Genomic DNA, 19,602 nt, shown 5'->3' on the forward strand with positions numbered 1-19,602 from the left:
CTTAAATCCTTGCTTTAAGTGTGCGTGCTGGACTTCTCTCTCCATCCCTTAGTGAAAGGTTTCTTTAACAGAACTTAAGCCACATCTTTTTTGTTTTGCAGTGCCAAATGTGCATTCACACAAGATCTATTAAAAATCTGTATCAGAATTAAACCCTCTTGACTTTCTTGAATTCTGGATTATATACTGGCTTATTTGTGATTAAAAGAGTCTCACTGAAATCAAGAATTACTTTAATTGCTAAAAAAGCCATAGAAATACCACTTAAGTGTCTCAGTAGGTCCTTCTCAGAGAATAAAGTCTGTTCAAGAAACAATAGATCCTACTAGAGTTACTCATGCCTGAAAAATAGTGCAGCCTGATTGTTAGTTAAAAAGGCCTAAGGGTAAAAATGGTGACCCCATTTTAGCACCCCTGGGGACGGGATATCAGATGTCTTGTGCTGTCTCCTCATTAGAAGGTAAATTGTGCAGGGTTCAATATCCACTGGTAGTGAAGGAGTCAATGAGTGAGCCTCATCAGTTTATGCTAAATGTTCTCTTTTTCTATCTTACACGGGGTGGATGGTTAGGCAATTCCTAAGTCTCCCTCAGTAGCAGATGTGATGCAAGCTTCAGTGTGCGAGAAGCAGAGTTCAAATGCCTTCTGTGTCTACAAATACAGAGTTTACGTGAAAGTCTTTGTGAACAGAGCTTAGGCCCCATACATGAGGACCCCTAAGTCAAAAGGTGTGATGGAAGAAGGGGAGGCATGTAAAAGACACATCTGGGAACAATTGCTTTCACTTATCTATTCTAAGAATATGCTCAACTCCTTAGTAAATGTAATCCATAGTTCATCAGCAGGAGCCACAATGTATTAGACAAACAGGTGAGGCATGTAGCTGTTAGTGAGCATGGGAACCTTGCTCTGCTAATGGTGAGTTCCACCTGTCTGCAGTTACTTAACTACTTTACAAAACTTTTTAACTTCCTCAACCTACCTGTCAACTCACCCAGCTGTGCAGCAGTTGTCATTACAAACTTAAAAGCTCTATTCAAAATCCATCAGTGCCTTAGAGGACTACCTTGCCAAGATAAGCAATCTCTACAAAAGTTATTGTTCTAACCACAGGGGCTTATGGCCAACTAGATACTACCTACAATTTATTTTTCCTTTTTGCTCTGAGTATCTTGGACAGAAAATGTAAAATAAAGTTAATGTAATAAGCACTTCTCAAGCGAGATTGGGTGTGGTGGTTAGAACTGAATTAGAGGTGGATGGTCAGCCTAAATTGGATTCAGCTGAATCTGAATTATCTTCTGCTTTCTATCCCACCCCACCACCTCTTTCCTCTCTCATCCTCTATGTATTCAGTATCTTACTAGACTGAAGTGTTTTTCTTTCAGCTATAAGGGCTAATTAGTCCTAACTGTGGCAGGCATTTGCTAATGTCTTTGGAAAAAGTTTTTCAATACTGGATGTTTACTTTGGTCACAGAACTATAAAGTTTTGAGGAGATGCGGTAAGTCGTCTCCTTTCTGCTTCCTCTGGATCTGCCTGAAATTGTCTAGCATGTGTTTTGCAGTTGTCTCTAGCATGGTAAAAAGTTTTGGCTGTATTGTTTTTCCAGCTTTGGTATCCTGTGTCATATTGCAGAGCTGAAGTGTGTTGTTCAGCTACTTAGAAGTCTACAATAAGAAAAACTTTGAACGTGCCCTAAAGTTTTGGTACTACTCTGTGCTAGGCAGAAAAGGTATATTCCAAGTTGTGTGTTTGCATCTCTTATGGAAGATGGTTCTGGTCATTTTGAATAGTGATCTCACGCGTGGGCAAGTTCTGTTTCTTAGTGTGGATTCTGTAAGATGACTCAATGTCAACTATCTTCCCTGGAGACTGTGAACAAATAAGAGTTTAACTCTAGTTCTCTAAGGCACAAGGCTTGTCACTGGCCTCCCTGCACCAAATTCCCTGATTCTATGATATCTATTGTACTATTAAAAAAACCCCCAAATCCCTTAACATTCTTCTTTCCTGTATCTTGTACCTGCAAATGAGCATTATTTCTAATCCAGATGCCCCAAATGACTTTATTACTGTGAATGTATAAAGCAGGAATTCTCAACTCCAGTAGAAAAATATGTATTATGGAGGTATGATTTTCATTTTTAAGATGATTTGCACACTGATCTCTTTTAATTCAGACATCATGTTTACTGAAAAGATGACTTTTTATTGAAAAAGATATTATTTGCATACATATCGAATGGTACGGAATCAAAGAAAGGATATTATTCTAGAAGCTCCTTTTTATAAATGCTTTCAAAGATATTCTGTTGACTTAAATGATTGTTAAATATTTAGAATTTAAATGTAGGAGACTAAATAGAATAATGCATAGAAATAATAAATAGATGGATAGTGGAACTTTTAAAACAAAGATCAGCTGATTATTTTTCAAAGAAAGGAAAATACTTTCTCAAGTTATGTTGGGGGATTGGCTACTTGGCTTGCAGTAGTAAACTGTCAGTGGTGGTGCAAATACTAAGCAAAATACTGAAGGAAAGACTAGCTACATCTTACTCTCATAGGGGAGGTAATGGACACATTTGCAGAGGTAATGTTAACTGGAGGCACAGAAAAACAAAACTGTTTCCTTGCTAAATGGGAAAGGTATTAAGAGACAGCTGGGATGATCTTCCTTTTGCTCTAGCACCATCATCTGTGAACTATCTTACCTTCCATTTTATGTGTCCTTTATGAAAGCTATGGTCACCTTTTTCAGCACAACTCCTTACCCCTTCTGGCCCTGCAATCCAGTACAGTCAGCTGCTTCCCTGGTGTTAGAAGGCTACAGTAGCTCTGACATCAGAAACAAAGTTGGAATGTAGCTTTTCAAAATACTTCCATGAGCCCTCGTATAAAAGCATTTAAATGTATATGTGTGCGTACATCAGATTGTATGGACCATGAGCACAGATGAGGTCTGTGTATTAAAAAAAAAAATAAAAAAAATTTGCTGGATAGGCTTTAGCAGCTAAATGTTCCTCTAATGACAAATTACCAGTAGTTTCACTGGAAGGTACTGGAAGGGAGAAACTCAACTTTTTAAACTACGGAAATAGCTGTGCATGTAGGTATATCATTGTATGACAAACACGAAATATAATTTTAGCATTATAATCACTACTTCTGTATGTTTTTTGAAACCCCCAACTGGGCTGACCTATAGTCACTACTTGGAATTTGAGATCCTTTAGAAGCATGGGCAACGTCTGGCATTTAGTGGCTTGATCTTTGTTTTCAGTGATGGGATTTTACTTTATTCGAGGTAGTTCCAGACCTCAAAATTAAAAGATACTAAACCAGTAGTTTTGGGTACTGATGTTGTACATGTGTGAGTTAAAATGCTTCTCTTATTCTAGAGCTGGAATAGTGCAGAACCAATATTTGGAATATTGATTCTTTAGCTACTTCTGTAACTTACGCTTGCCCAGTTTCTCTGCAATTTTTAAACTGTTTTGATGTGTGGATAGTTAAGAGTTCATTTATAAAAAAACTTGTAATCACTGTCACTTTCTAAAAGAACAATATTATTTCCTTTCAATTTACGTGCTCTCGTTTTGTGGGATTTTCACTACTGTATTCTGAACAGACGAATCTTATTTTCTGAATAATGATCATCCTGCAAGAAAATCTAATATAATAGGACAACATCAATCTGACAGGAAGATTGGATGGGTAATATATGCTCTCTTCTTTTTAATGTGTGGTATCTTTATGATACTGTGGCCTGTGGTTGACAACTTTGACCCACATCTTCCTTTTCAGTTAACCTCCATCAACTATTTAATATAGCTTCACATGTTTGTCATATGAATTAGTAATTAATGCCATCTTATTCCTCATGTTAATATGTTCATTGAAAATGGCATAGAAGGAAGGGCACTTAGATCTACAGAGAATTAATTAGCATGTAATTTTCAGTATATAATCTAGTGTTAATTAGCAGTTAAACCATCTTCTAGTGCATGACCTGCTGATTTAAATACAGCATTCTGTTACAGCAGCCCTGGGGGAAAATGTCTTGAAAGGGTATTCTCTTGAAAATGGAACTGTCTACGTTTGTCTCTTTCTGTTTCGTTGTGCCTTAACATCAGATCTTTCTCAGTCCTTTGCACAACACAAAATTCCCTTTACTAAAGTGATAAGCAAGCAGCAATTCTGATATTAATCAGAAAAAATGATAGCCTTAAGCATGCCAAAGTGATGTGCTGTCCGATGGATGTGGGGTAACTCTGTTGCTATAGGAGGGTCCCATTCACCCTGATGGATCTCTGTAGCTGCAGTGACTTCAGTGAATCTTTACTACCTTTTTTTTAAACACATAAAATTCTACCCCAAGGAACTGTAATATTGGCTATCTGAACCATTCAGGAAGTCATCTTTTGGAGTCTCTCTTTAGATAGTTGTAGTGTATGTGCTTATATTTCTTGTGAAAATAAATGAAACGAGTACCATATTATATTTTAACTACCTAGCTTAATAGTTCTGCTTTTTAGTTTTGCTATTACTCCTTTCTTAAGTTGTGATCCTTTAAATTTTTTTATTTCATCAGTATAAAAAAATCTAAAGCTCTATTTTATTGAGCACTTCCATCATCTTGAATACCTTTATTATACTGCTTTTGAGGTCTTATTTTTCTATGTAATTCAATTCCCTTGACCTCAGAAGAGTATTTGTTCCTGGTACCCTCTGCTTTATATTACACAGGCTTTACCCTGGTGTGTCATCAAAACTGTTGCTGTGAAGTGGTGAGTTTTAGTACTATGAAATTGAACTCTTCCACAGTGATAGAAAACAGCTGACCCTAGTTCTTCAACTAGTGGGTGATTGATTGGGAGACAAAACCAAGTGAGAAGTAAGCTTCTTGTGCTGCTGGCTTTTTTTTTCTTCCTTTTTTTAAATATAATTCCAAAGTAAAGCAATACAGTGCAAGATACTATTAGACTGAAAAGAAAATAGTCTCTTGAACACAAGAGGTGACTTATCCAGAAAAGGTCCAACTTATGAGTTTCTGAAATGAGAACTCTCAATAACCGAAAGAGCAACCTCCTCGGTTGTCACCAGAACTGTACAGATTCTCTTAGTAGAAGTTATCAGATGTGCAATACATGACAGACACACAGTATTCATGTTTTGAGAGACTGTCTCAGACACTTCCAATGAAATTTCTACCTAAACCAAGGGGGGACTTTAAATCTGTTCATTGCTGTTATGAAGTGTTTTTGCAGGCCAATTACAAATGACTGTAGTCTCTCTATAGGTGGTTAATAACTTAGTGAACACTTCAGATCAAAATTTCTTCTTCTTAGCATATCATTGCATCATTCAAGAGCTGACTTCAACTTGTTCAATGTATTCATTATTCAGTTTTCCTAAAAGAGTCTGTTGGTATGGATTGATCAAGAAATTTGTGCTGATAGCTAAACATTGCCTGTATTTGCTTTCCATGGAGAGTGTTGAAACTACATTTGTTAGAATTAATTTCTGGCTAAAGATATATCCAACCCAAACTCCTACTTCTGTGTTATAAAATCACTGCCTAATCAAACAGACTAGTCTAAGCTATTAGCAATAAGTTTAAGTACTGATGTTTCCCTAAACTGTGACATGTTCACACACTTTTTTTTCTTGTAGTCGTCTTAATTTGCATTCAGAGTAGAACTGGCCTTTGAAATTAAGCTCAGAATATGGAAACTATTTGCAAAGCTTTGTGTCCTTTGGTTCTGAAACTGTTTCACATGCTGCATTTCTGGACTGGCTGCTGCTGGAATCCCTTTAGCTGATATTGGTTGGGCAGGGAAGAGGCATCAAAAGTTGATTATCTATGGCTTACCTCACTGTGGTGCTGTGAGAGCTGTTTAAGGTGAATTAGTGGGATGGTGTTGTTGGAGTTTTTCAGTTTGGTTTTTTTTTTCCTCTGGCAGAATTTGGGATATAAGTGTTTTCAGGCATGGCAAAGGAACTGAAGAGCTTCATTTTCATTTTGATTATTAAATTTATCAAGCTGTGGACATTTCTGAGTTTTGTGTTCCAAATTCTTTTTTGATGACTTGAAAATAAAGTCTTGGTCCTACCAATTTAAAAAAAAAAAATTAAATACACAACCTTTAAAATACTTTAAAACTTTTATATGTTCAAGACAAGGGGAGTGTGCAGAGTTTAAAACTGAGAGAGACCATTCTTAAGCTGGTAAGTCTCTTTCAAAATCAAAAGCAGGGAGTATCTATTTGTGTATCGGTATATGTAAATACTACGTGATAGAGCTCAGCTATATTTTATGTACAGTGAAGAAACGATGATGTTAAACATGTTGAAGTATGTTCAAATAAGCTGTGCTGCTACTTCCTTAGCACAGAATAAGCTCTTGTTGCCAGATCCTAGTGGATTTTTTTTGAAATATTTTTGGATTATGAAACCCATCTAAAAAAGCTTGGCCCAAAGCTCAGTAAAATGGTTCTTCCATTGTGTTTCCAACTTTTTTTTTCTCTGCAAATTTTTCTTGTAACCACTTCTATCCTACAAAATAACCAGTCACTCCTTGCCTCGTGTTCAGAGCCTATTACGAACCCTCTGATTGCAAAATCTTGAGTTCCCACTGTCAGCAACTGTTTCAATTTCCAATTTCTAGGTCACATTAAAATACTATGAGAGTAGCTTCTATTCATCTTTCCCTGTTTAACTGTCTCATCTTATGGGTTCCTGGCACTGGCATTCACACTGAAAAGTGTTACTGCTTGTATGAGTAAGTGGCACAAATACAGACTTTGCAGAAGCCTGGAAGCATGTAAGCCATAATTTGCTGAATGATGAAAAGGGAACATAGAGTAAGGTTGGTCCAATATGGTCTGTTTGTCACCAAAGGCTGAAGTGTTGAGAGCAAGAAAAGAGGAAAGTTGCAAAGAAATCTTTTCTGTTAACTGCCTAATGATCCAAAAACCTACTGCTCACTAAAACTGAAGATACTGGTTTATAACATTTTGGTGTTGTGTCAACAGCGGCCATGATGAATTCTCTTGTCTAAATAAGAATGCATTAAGTTATTTGAACAGATTTTGCTGTAGTAATTCTACTTAATGTGAAGCGTTTCTGATTAGTTCCTAACTAGATGCCTGTCGTGGTTTAACCCCAGCCAGCAACTAAGCACCACGCAGCCGCTCACTCACTCCCCCCCCACCCAGTGGGATGGGGGAGAAAATTGGGAAAAGAAGTAAAACTCGTGGGTTGAGATAAGAACTGTTTAATAGAAAAGAAGAAACTAATAATGATAACACTAATAAAATGACAACAGTAGTAATAGAAAGATTGGAATGTACAAATGATGCGCAGTGCAACTGCTCACCACTCGCCGACCAACACCCAGCTAGTCCCCGAGTGGCGATTCCCCGCCCCCACTTCCCAGTTCCTATACTAAATGGGATGTCACATGGTATGGAATACCCTGGTGGCCAGTTTGGGTCAGCTGCCCTGGCTGTGTCCTGTGCCAACTTCTTGCACCCCTCCAGCTTTCTCGCTGGCTGGGCATGAGAAGCTGAAAAATCCTTGACTTTAGACTAAACATTACTTAGCAACAACTGAAAACATCAGTGTTATCAACATTCTTCTCATACTGAACTCAAAACATAGCACTGTACCAGCTACTAGGAAGACAATCAACTCTATCCCAGCTGAAACCAGGATGGTATCCACCCCTTATTCTATACCATTGACATCATGCTCGGTTCCCATACCTTCAGTTACATCCCAGTCAACCATCATCACCTTTTCCGTCCCTTTGAGACATATAAACAATGATACATATATATAGATATGTATATATGTAAACACACACAGACATATAATTCCTTTAGTTTATGGGTCTTATTCATAAAATGTTTGTTGAGTTCATTTAGTTCCCGACTCTGGGTTCCATCTGTCATACCAGTCTTTCTGGGCAAGAGGGATGGTGCAAAGTCCTCTCAGTCGGCAAAGCAGAATTGGGCTTCGGTGTGGTGTGACGAGCAGGTGACATTGGAGGCAGCAGGAGGATGGTGTGCACCATTGGATTGTTGCATGCTGGAGTCAGTTCTGGTTCCATCACTACTGCGCTTTGCTCAGTTTTATCACAGTTCATTCTTGCTTGATCTAAGTGGTCCTTACTATAGTACTATGGATATAGCATGTAACAATTATAGTAATGATAACATACAGTAGTAGGGTTATATAGCAACTAATATCATACAGTTTACTTCTGGCTATTCTCACCTAAAATTAAATCCCCTTGAGGCACACATCGGCGTTCCCCATCTTTTCTCATCACCCACCAAGTGCACCCAGGCCCTTGAGAAAAAGCAATCCCACGAATGGGTTTACCTTTGCCTGAGGCAGGAGTAACCCAGACTGTCTTCCCTAACATATTTTTTTATGTGCACTACAGGGACTTTATCCCCTTCTGCAGTATGTAAAAGTTCTGACTGGGCAGGGCCACCCTGATTGGCAGATCCTCTGGTGTTGACTAACCAGGTGGCTTTTGCTAAATGTGTGTCCCAATGTTTGAAAGTTCCACCCCCCATTGCACTCAATGTAGTCTCTAACAGTCCATTGTATCATCTGATTTTCCCAGAGGCTGGTGCATGATAGGGGATATGATACACCCACTCAATGCCATGCTCTTTGGCCCAGGTGTCTATGAGGTTGTTTCGGAAATGAGTCCTGTTGTCTGACTCAATTCTTTCTGGGGTGCCATGTCACCACAAGACCTGCTTCTCAAGGCCCAGGATAGAGTTCTGGGCAGTGGCATGGGGTACAGAATATGTTTCCAGCCATCCAGTGGTTGCTTCCACCACTGTAAGCACATAGCATTTGCCTTGGTGAGTTTATGGGAGTGTGATGTAATCAATCTGCCAGGTTTCCCCATATTTATATTTCAGCCATCGCCCTCCATACCACAGGGGCTTTAACCGCTTGGCTTGCTTAATTGCAGCACATGGTTCACATTCATGGATAACCTGTGCGATAGTGTCCATGGTCAAGTCCACCCCTCGGTCACGAGCCCATCTACATGTTACATCTCTTCCCTGATGGCCTGAGGTATCATGGGCCCACCGAACCATAAATAGCTCACCCTTATGTTGCCAGTCCAGGTCCACCTGAGACACTTCAATCTTGGCAGCCTGATCCACCTGTTGGTTATTTTGATGTTCTTCAGTGGCCCGACCCTTGGGTACGTGAGCATCTACATGACGTACTTTTACAACCAGATTCTCTAGCCAGGACTCAGTATCTTGCCACAGTGCGGCAGCCCAGATGGGTTTACCTCTGTGCCGTCAGCTGCTCTGATTCCATTGTGTAACCACCCCCACAGGGCATTTGCCACCATCCATGAGTCAGTATAGAGATAGACCACTGGCCACTTTTCTCTTTCAGCAATGTCTAACGCTAGCTGGATGGCTTTCACCTCTGCAAACTGACTCGATTCACCTTCTCCTTCAGCAGTTTCTGCGACTTGTCATATAGGACTCCATACAGCAGCCTTCCACCTCCAATGCTTTCCCACAATGCGACAGGACCCATCAGTGAACAGAACATATTGCCTCTCATTTTTCTGGCAGTTTATTATACAGCGGGGTCTCTTCAGCACGTGCCACCTCCTCCTCTGGCAACATTCCAAAATCTTTGCCTTCTGGCCAGTCCACGATCACTTCTAAAATTCCTGGGCAACTGGGGTTTCCTATGCGAGCCCATTGTGTGATCAGCGTGATCCACTTACTCCACGTGGCATCAGTCGCGTGATGTGTAGAGGAGACAGACCCTCCCTTTGAACATCCAGCCCAGCACTGGCAGTCGGGGTGCTAAGAGGAGCTGTGTCTCAGTACCGACCACTTCTGAGGCGGCTCAGACTCCTTCATATGCTGCCAGTATCTCTTTTTCAGTTGGAGTATAGCGAGCCTCGGATCCTCGATATCCTCGACTCCAAAACCGAGGGATCAGCCTTGGGTCTCCCCAGGCTTTTTGCCAGAGGCTCCAGGTAGGGCCATTCTCCCCAGCTGCAGCATAGAGCACATTTTTAACATCTTGTCCTGCTTGGACTGGTCCAAGGGCTACTGCATGAACAATCTCCCGTTTAATTTGTTCAAAGGCTTGTTGTTGCTCAGGGCCCCACTTAAAATTATTCTTCCGGGTTACTTGATAGAGAGGGCTTACAATCAGACTGTAATTTGGAATATGCATTCTCCAAAAACCCATGACACCTAAGAAGGCCTGTGTTTCCTTTTTATTAGTTGGTGGAGACATAGCTGCTATTTTGTTGATTGCATCCATTGGGATCTGATGACATCCATCTTGCCATTTTATTCCTAAAAACTGGATATTCTGTGCAGTCCCTTGACCTTACTTTCTTTTATGGCAAAACCGGCTTTCAGAAGGATTTCGATTATTTTCTTCCCCTTCTCAAAGACTTCTTCTGCCGTGTTGCCCCATACGATGATGTCATCAATGTATTGCAGGTGTTCCGGAGCTTCACCTTTTTCCAGTGCAGTCTGGATTAGTCCATGGCAAATGGTGGGGTTGTGTTTCCACCCCTGGGGCAATCGATTCCAAGTGTACTGGACACCCCTCCAAGTAAAGGCAAATTGTGGACGACACTCTGCTGCCAGAGGGATTGAGAAAAACACGTTAGCAATGTCAATTCTGGCATACCACTTGGCTGCCTTTGACTCTAGTGCGTATTGAAGTTCTAGCATATCTGGAACGGCAGCATTCAGCGGTGGTGTGACTTCATTCAGGCCATGATAGTCTACTGTTAGTCTCCACTCCCCATTAGACTTTTGCACTGGCCATATGGGACTATTAAAAGGTTGAGTGAGTTTTGCTGATCACTCCTTGGCTCTCCAGTTGACAAATCAACTTATGGATGGGAATCAGAGTCTCGGTTGGTGCAATATTGCCACCGGTGCACCGTCATGGTAGCAGTTGGCACTTGCTGTTCTTCAACCCTCAGCAACCCCACAATCGAAGGGTCTTGGGAGAGACCAGGCAGGGTAGACAGCTGTTCAGTGCCCTCCGTCTCCAAGGCAGCTACACCAAAAGCCCATCGATACCCCTTTGGGTCCTTAAAATACCCTCTCCTGAGATAGTCTATGCCAAGGATACACAGAGCCTCTGGACCAGTCACAATGGGGTGTTTCTGCCATTCATTCCCAGTTAGGCTTACTTCAGCTTCCAATACAGTTAACTCTTGGGATCCCCCTGTCACACCAGAAATACAAATGAGTTCTGTCCCTTTATAACTTGATGGCATTAGAGCGCACTCTGCGCCGGTGTCTGCTAGAGCCTTATACTCCTGTGGGTCTGATGCGCCAGGCCATCAAATCCACACAGTCCAATAGACCCGGTTATCCCTTTCCTCCACCTGGCTGGAGGCGGGGCCCCTCTAATTCTGGTCAGAGTATCCAGTATTCACTTCTCATAAAATTCGCTCAGAATTCCCTTCAAGAGGATCAGAAATAAGATCAGCCCTTCTACTCTGTTTGGAAACTAGAGCGGCATTTTTCCTGGTAGAATCCCCTTTTGTGGTGGTTTTTCCTCGCAGCTCACAGACCCGTGCATTTAGGACCAAGGTAGGTTTTCCATCCCATTTCCTCGTGTCCTCTCCATGATCGCATAGGTAAAACCACAGGGTGCCTCACAGTGTGTACCTTCTATATTCTCTCTCTTGGGCAGAGGAACGCTCACTCCTAATAGCTGAGACATTGGTCCTTACAGGTGGGGAGTAGGACATATCCTTTTTGAATTCCTGGAAATCCTTGGACAGCTTCTCCACAGCTGAAATACAGGCTTGTAGGGAGGAGGAGAGATTTTCTTCGTATTGACGGAGTTGGCGAGCCACTTCATCCACTGTTGGTGCCTCTTCGTCTTTCCAGGTCATTATTGCCAGTGAGTTGGCGTAGGACGATGGCGCGCTCCGTACAAACTTCCGCCACATGGATCGTGTGCATTGGACTTCATCTGGATCTTTGGGTAATTGTGGGTTGTCCAGGTCATAATGAATGATCTCTAGCATGGCTAATTCCCTCAGACATTGGATACCTTTTTCCATGGTGGTCCACTTGCTTGATTGACATATGATGTCTTCCTTAAAGGGGTACCTTTCCTTCACGCTTGGCAGGAGTTGCCTCCAGGGGCTGATGGCTTGTGTCCCTTTTCCAATTGCCTTGTCAATGCCACCTTCCCTGGTGTATACGGAGGGCTTAAAAGATGGAATTTTGGTCCATGGATTAACACTGGGGGAGAAGTAGTTAGCCGAGAAAAACGCAGTCAGCACAGAAAACGGATGGTTTCTTGCTTGTTGTTTGGAATGCTGACCACGGAGATAAGAAAGCTGAGCAATACTGGGGGAGGACGCGCAGCGGGCTGTTGCACGGTACAGCTGTGAGCATGGTCAGCGTGTGACTGCTGGATTATGACAATATGCTGTGTGTACAAAGCCCATGAACCGATAGACAGGATGGCTACGGCACGTGCAGTGCGCCTGGCCAGCGAGCGCATACGTGATAGGCTCCCTATGTTACAATTGAAGCATGTTTTGGCACCTGCTGGTCATGTGTGCTGAAACCCATTCCTCTGCAAATGTATAAATACCGGGATTTTTCTGAAGAGCATTTGGCTGGTGTATGGCAAGGCCACCGTTGCCTCTGTGGGGACGCCCACGTAAAGCTGGCACTTAACAATTGCTGGTCTGAGCTCGTGGCACAAGACGGCACAAGAATGTACGGATGGTCGATCTTCCTCACAGTCCTCAGGTTGGTATGTTAATTCGCTTTACAAGATACCCTTAGCATAACACATGTCTATAGTTAATAAATGCTTGCTTTTTCCCTTATAGTCAGTGTGTGTGTGTTCACCTTCTCGGTAATCCTCGAAACCACTCTAAAACACCTAGCAAGCACTCCCAGCTGCTTGGCTTGGCTTCCCTTCCTTTTAATTCCAAGCTATTAGCTGCATTGTCCCAGCATCAGAGGAGCCAGGTGATAATATGTTCACCTATACAGTGGCTGAAATCTTTTCACATATCCCATGGCTCACTCAAGGATAGGGATTGGGTGATTACTTCTGGTTCTGCCTCTTCCTCCTGTTCCCGTGATGACCCTGGCTCATCTTCATCCTTTGCTAAGTGAACTGATTTTTTTGTATATTTCTTCTGTATGGGGGCAACTGATACTGGTGAGGGTTGGTCCACTGGTTCAGTTGCAGTACTGCTTGCCGAGGTTTGGGTAGCTGCAGTGCTCGTCGCTGGGGCTGGAGGGACCACAGTGCCCATCGCTGAGGTTTGGGTAGCCACAGTGCTCGTCGCCAGCACTGGAGGGACTGCAGTGCCCGTTGCCGAGGTTTGGGTAGCTACAGTGCTCGTTGCCAGGGCTGGCAGGACCACAATGCCCATCGCTGAGGTTTGGGTAGCCACAGTGCCTGTTGTCTTGTTGTTAGATCCAGAGACCTTCTCTTCCCCTTGTGAGGTACTGAGTGGTGTTGAACAGGGCTCGATAGGCATGGGCCAGGCCCCAGCATGTTGCAGTGATTTGTATCTCTCTGGAGTTGCCAGGGTGACAGTGTACCTTGTCCAAACATTTTACTAGTTCTTCTAGATTCTGCACTTGTTCAGGGGTGAATTTCCAGAACATTGGGGGTGTTCACAGTTCTAGGTACTTGCCCATACTACCCCACACACCCTGCCACTCATAATTATCCAGCCTCGGGGCGGATCTCTGGGTGATCTTCTTAAATAGTTGTTTAACCTTAAACAAGAGCTGAACCACATTCAGGAGCATGCTACTTCCTAGCAGTAGGGCTAGGACCATGCTGGTCTCAACATCCCAAGGGTATTCAAATTTTTCTAAATTCTCAAACACTATTGTAACTGGACTGAAGGAGAAAGGAGAGGGGAAGAAAGGTACCCCACCCATAGATTGGATCTCCAAGGAGGAAAGGTAAATGGTGTAATTATTAATAGTTTCCCACAGATGGCTCCCAAAGTATAGAGGTGACAATGCTGAGTGCAAATACCGGATTAATCCCACAACCGATAACTTTATCATACCATAAACCAGTGTTATACAATACATCAAAGCGAAAACCTTAATCCACCTCCCATGGATGATAAGCAGCAGAAGAGGGACTACATGCAGCAAGCGAGGTGATACATAACAGAACTTTAAGAACCAGAGCAACAACTCTAAGAACACATAAATCAACATAATGACCAGCGACTATTAGACCAATATAATGAATGCTTATAAAAAATTTGTTTTAACAAGCTCTGGTCAGGTTTGTTGTTATACCAACACTTCGTGCCCCACGTTGGGTGCCAAAATGGACTGTCATTGTTTAGCCAGCAACTAAGCACCACGCAGCCGCTCCCTCCCCCCCCCCCCCCCAGTAGAATGGGGGAGAAAATCAGGAAAAGAAGTAAAACTCGTGGGTTGAGATAAGAACGGTTTAATAGAACAGAAAAGAAGAAACTAATAATGGTAATGATAACACTAATAAAATGACAGCAGTAATAATAAAAGGATTGGAATATATCAGTGATGCGCAGTGCGATTGCTCACCACTCGCTGATCGACGCCCAGTTAATCTCTGAGTGGTGATACCCTGCCCCGCCCCCCCCCAGTTTCTATACTAGATGTGATGTCCCATGGTATGGAATACACCGTTGGCCAGTTTAGGTCAGCTGCCTTGGCTGTGTCCCCTCCCAACTTCTTGTGCCCCTCCAGCTTTCTCACTGGCTGGGCATGAGAAGCTGAAAAATCCTTGACTTTAGACTAAACATTACTTAGCAACAACTGAAAACATCAGTGTTATCAACATTCTTCTCATACTGAACTCAAAACATAGCACTGTACCAGCTACTAGGAAGACAATCAACTCTATCCCAGCCGAAACCAAGACAAAATTTTAGGCAGTTTGGGAGAAGGTGGGTGTGGAGCTGTGTCTCTTGAAGCTCACTCCAAGAGTAAACAAAGGTAGCTGGGGCAAGCTGTGGCAAAGAGTTTGCAGGGTAGGACCATGACAAGCCCTGCCAGGGACTTGTGATTTGGATGGTTCTTATCAGCCAAACGCTGCCATTCAAACCCAGGCAAGCCCTGCCATAATGAACTTGCTTCCAAAGCCAGGTCTGTTAACTGTTGTTCTGGAGTGCATGTCTGAACAATGTCCCTTCCCCAAAATGCTGATGTGTTTCCTCTCTCTTCTGTAATAGAGAACATTAACTCAGCATCTGACTGACAAGTGTAAAACTACTAATCTTGACTTGAAGTCTGTACCTTTTAGATTTGTTTGTGATAGTTCTGGTTTAAATTAGGATTGGTGTGAGAAACTGCATCTACAATGAAGATGACACTTCTATTTCTGGTCCATTTCCCAAAGACAGCCTGAAAGACTTCCGCTCTGATGAAAACAGGTCACATTTCATCCCAAAGCAATTGAAATGACAGTTGCAAACTCCGTAAAAAGTTTATAACAACTCTGCTGACAGATAGTCGAATAATGGGTACTGGAGCCCAGGAATAGAACATTCATTACAAGGACAGGGACATCCATTATGGCCCTCATTGTACAAATCTTGATCGGGTATGAATTCTGCCAACTCCCTCAGTGATGCTAGCAAGTACTTTAAATAACAAGTCTTCCAAGTGCAATCCAGAGAAAGACATCGAAATAAGAAGGAGGGAAAGTAAGGCCTCTCTTTGCCTGTTATAAATTTCTCACCTTTTCTTATGCCAGTAATATATTCCAGGTATGCCATGTGTTCAATTATATGACATAGTTGTTTTCTTTAACTGCTCTTATACCTGCAGATTATTCTTCAAATCTTGATTTACTGCAAGAAGATTTCGGATGTCCTCCGGTGTCTGGGGCTGGGTACTGGGACTGAAAAGGCGAAATTAAATTGGAGCAAGAGCACTAAGATGACTGACCACACTGGGGACAATGTCAGTATTAAGGAACCAGTGAAACAATGGACACTGCATTTCACTCCCTGGCAAATAAATCCCTGGCTGAGAACAGAAACTGCTGACCTGCTTATGAGGCCCTCCAAAAACTCTGTATACCAGCCTAAAGGTGTCCAATATGATCTTATCATAGTTCAGGGGATTTCTGAGTTGAAAGCCTTTAATGAAGGGTGATGTGCTCAGCTGTTGCAGGGGAAGCAGAAACACTGTGATTTAGCTTGTGAGGAAGAAAATTATCTACTTGTACTTTGTTCTCTGTTAAAGTGCCTTGGATTCTTAATTGCTTGATGTGTGGACCAGTGCAATGTTCAATGAATGTATTCAGTACCTATTGTTAATCTGTTTTTCTCAGAGTAGTAAAACTATCAGTTACTCCGCTTTGGTACATGTATACTTGGAGTTATCTTGCACTGAAAGTAATCTAAACTACATGCAAGTTAGTAGGGGCCAAATTGGGCGTTCACAGTTTAAGTGGTGATACAACAGCGGCTGAATGTAGTGAGGTGGGAAAAGCTCTTTTTCCAGAAAACCTTAAGATCAGGTTAGTAACACTTAAATAATACCATGGCGAAAGCTCATTCTTTTGTAGTAAGTCTCAGTCTCTTAGGAGGCTGACAATTCAACAGTATTAATCCCTGATTGTCTAAAGCGAGATGAGCCAGCTGTAGTTCATGGATCACTGATAGTCCATGGTGGACCCTCTGTTATAAAGGGGATTAGGGAAGAATCCATTAATCTTCAGGCAGCTATGCTTTGCTAGTTGTTTTAGGGACTTACAGAACCTTCAGAAACAGTTCTTTTTCATCTTGCCAATTAAAATAAAGATATCAAGCACTTGGCTGTCTTGCAATGTAATGTCTTTCTTTTCTGGTACCTTTTTGCAGGAAGCTTGACCTTTACTGTTCTGAAATGGAAAGAGGGGAAGCAGGACTGCAAAGGCCAGCCTTGAATTTTGAAATGAACTGGAAAGTTTGATATAGCTTCTAAGAAAGAGGGAGATAGGGAACTCATAAGCTTCTATAGTCAGGGAGAAGTAAATATTACAATTTCATAGACATAACCAAGCATAGTAGAATTCGTTACATCTTTTCTCCTTAGAACTGTCCTACTTTGATGCATAACACAGTAGGATGGTCACACAAGGGAACATGCTGGCTTGTGGCTGACAGTTTGAGAGCACTACTGGCCGGGAAAGTAGGTCTGCTCCAAGAAGTGGCCTGAATATGAAGTAGTCTAAGATCTTCTTTTAGATACCATAATCTCCCTGGGGCATTAATACTGATTAGCAAAGAAGTCACTAAATTATTACAGTTTCCAGTTGTTTAAGCATGTAACCCGAACAGGAGAGATGTTGACTGCTTCTCCTTACTCAACATTGATATTCAAGTCCAGAACTTCGCTCTTAACTTTGCTGGTTGGGACTTGGATATTTCTCCCATGACTTTAATAATGCTTTCTTCAGTCTTGAGGAGTCTTAAATAAAAGAACAGAGAACTTCATACAAATATTTTTCTAAGCTTTTGCAGTTCTAATAAAGTGGTATTGCAAAAATCTGTGTTAAAATTTAAATGGTTGGAAAGAAAAATGGGGTAGAAGGCAGTAAGGAAAAAGGGCAGTGGAGCAAGAAAAAAAAGGGGATAATATTCTATAAGCTGTTTGTGGCCAGGAAGGATTCCTGGTATATGTTTGTGCAGAACAGCACACCGGTGGGTTGCCTGTTACTTGCCACTTTAATACTAAAGACTTGTATTAAAACTGTTAGTAAGAAGCAAAGAGACAATGAGAGGAAGAATGCAATGATGGAAGGGAAGTGCAGGAAATGCAACACAAATGTCTCCTCTGAGACAGTCTAAATCCTGCTTAAGACTGTAGGAACTTTTTGGAAACACTGCAAATGCGAGCTATGGCTGCATGATGACAGTGGTTGTAAATTGGGATACAAAAGTGTTGGGGTGGGGAAGGACAGAATATCTTTGCATTTTCTTGTGATATTTGTCCCATGGTAGCATTGCCATGGATTTATTATAAGCTGATCTAAGTTGTGGGATCTGGTAATAGGTTTCAAGAGAACATGCTGATGTCTGGATTACACTGAGGCCAAGGAGGAAAGTAGAATGGAGCCTGGTTTCTCTGGCTATGTGAAGGTTCAGGACTGAAATAGAATAGGAAGTACGTGAAATGGAGCAGCCATTCACTGTTCAGCTAAGCATTGTTTTTATGCAAAACTATCCACTTTCAGGGAAAAAAATATTTTAGGAATATTTCAGGGTTTGTGTACTAGAAAATTATTCAGATTTTAGTTACAATTGATAATATTACAGATTATTTTTCTAGGTATTGTTTTACAGACAGATTTACTTTTCTGTGATTGTTTTTGTCATCTGCTTCATTGCTGTGAGCTTATCTCGGTACATAACCAAGTGTGAGAGAATAGTCTCGGATCTGTCTGAATAATCATAAAATCACAGAATGGTTTGGGCTGAAAGGGACATTAAAGATCATCTAGTTCCAACCCGCCTGCCATGGGCAGGGACACCTTCCACTAGACCAGGTTGCTCAAAGCCGCATCCAACCTGGCCTTGAACACTTCCAGGGATGGGGCATCCACAGCCTCTCTGGGCAACCTGGTCCAGTGCCTCATCACCCTCACAGTGAAGAACTTCTTCCTAATACCTAATCTAAATCTAACCCCTTTCATTTTAAAGCCATTACCCCTTGTCCTGTCACTACATGCCCTTGTAAAAAGTCCCTCCCTGGCTTTCTTGTAGGCCCCCTTTAGGTACTGGAAGGCTGCTATAAGGTCTGTCTCCAGGCTGAACAACCTCAATTCTCTCAGCCTGTTTTCACAGGAGAGGTGCTCCATCATCTTTGTGACTCTTCTGAACTCACTCCAACAGGTCCATGTCATTCTTATGTTGGGGGCCCCAGAGCTGAATGCAGTACTCCAGATGGGGTCTCACAATAGTAGAGGAGAGGGGGAGAATTGCTTCCTGTGACCTGTTGGTCACACTTCTTTTGGTGCAGCCCAGGATATGGTTGTCTTTCTGGGCTGCAAGCGCACATTACTGGGTTATGTTGAACTTCTTGTCAACCCACACACTCCAAGTCCTTCTCTGCAGGGCTGCTTTCAATCCACTCAATACACAGCCTGTATTTGTGCTTGGGATTGCTCCGACCTTGCACTTGGCCTTGTTGAACTTCATGAGGTTCACACGGGTCCACCTCTCAAGCCTGTCAAGGTCCCTCTGTGTGGCATCCCTTCCCTCCAGCATGTTGACTGTACCACACAGCTCGGTGTCATCAGCAAACTTGCTGAGGGTGCACTCAATCCCACTGTCCATGTCACCAACAAAGATGCTAAATGGTGCCAGTCCCAATACTGACCCCTGAGGAACGCTACTCGTCACTGTGGTAGAGTCGATGTGTAACCTTTGTAAACCAAGGACTTCAGGGCATTTATCTAGTAGGTATCATGTCATATACACACTGGGAGGGGAAAACAAACTTCAGAAATGGGGTTTGTTCATGCAATAACATTTAAACTCATCTTTTAAAAGCAAGAGTGATTATCTGT

This window comes from Haliaeetus albicilla, chromosome 8 (genome assembly GCF_947461875.1).
Source record: "Haliaeetus albicilla chromosome 8, bHalAlb1.1, whole genome shotgun sequence".
In the NCBI taxonomy this organism is placed as follows: Eukaryota; Metazoa; Chordata; class Aves; order Accipitriformes; family Accipitridae; genus Haliaeetus; species Haliaeetus albicilla.